This window comes from Arachis hypogaea, chromosome 7 (assembly GCF_003086295.3).
Source record: "Arachis hypogaea cultivar Tifrunner chromosome 7, arahy.Tifrunner.gnm2.J5K5, whole genome shotgun sequence".
NCBI classification, from domain to species: Eukaryota; Viridiplantae; Streptophyta; class Magnoliopsida; order Fabales; family Fabaceae; genus Arachis; species Arachis hypogaea.
This window is the reverse complement of record NC_092042.1, coordinates 21,598,908-21,599,961: the sequence shown is the minus strand read 5'-3', so window position 1 is coordinate 21,599,961 and position 1,054 is coordinate 21,598,908.

Below are 1,054 nucleotides of genomic sequence, written 5' to 3'. Positions count from 1 at the left end.
ATATGTATGTATACTTTGGTCGGCCTTAGCTTTACAGGTCGAGTCTGGAGCTTGATACCTGTATTTTGGAACTCTGATATGTATATATAAGTTTTTATCCTTCCTTTCATCTTGCCTATTCGTTTTACGCTTATTCGTATGAGTGTGACATGATTTTCTGTTTTCATTTTTACTTAGCTTCTTCTTCAAGGATCCTAATTAAAAAATTCTTTCAACTATATTTATTAAGTCTTTTCTTTTAGAGGTTGTAATACCTCGCCACCTCTACTTTCTGACTTAAGCATAAGGCTCTGCGTGGTAGAGTATTACATTATGGTATCAGAGCAGTTCATTCCTATAGAGCCTGAGGGACGGACCGACTATACTTCTGGGCATACTCTGAGTGTGTGTACATGCTAATTAAGATATCTAATTGATATATGTTGCATATTTGTTTATGAGCATGCATTTGAGACTTTAAAGCATTATACTTGAGATATTGAGACTAATCACCTTGATATCACTTGTTTGGTATGAATAGGAACCAAATGATGACTCATGGATGCGGACGTGATCAAGGCAGAGGCCAGAATAGTAATGCGGAACCTGAAATAACTGTAAATAACCATGTGAACTTCAGAACACCCTGGAAAATATGGCTACAGCTATGCAAGCAACGACTGAGGTCTTTTGTAGGACCTACTCTAGTAGATATTTTTCCTTTCAAAGTAAGTAGGGGAGAGAGAGAGAGAGAGAGAGAGAGAGAGAGAGAGAGAGAGAGAGAGAGAGAGAGAGAGATGATGATGATGATGATAGAGGCCACCGTCGCTGACATTATTGTCGTCGTAGTCGCTACAACCGCCAAATCAGAGAGAGGAGAGAAGGAGTGGCACAAGGGAGAAGAATGCTGAGGAAGAAGGAGCCCTTCTGCTGTCGCTGATGCTGTCTAGAGCTGTCGCCATTGGAGTTGTCGAAGCTTGCGTGGATTTTGTTCGCAATGCCATCGTCAACCTCCTACCTCCAACGTGAGTTGTCAGATCTGATGTTGCTGTTGTTGGAGTCGTTGAAGTTGTCG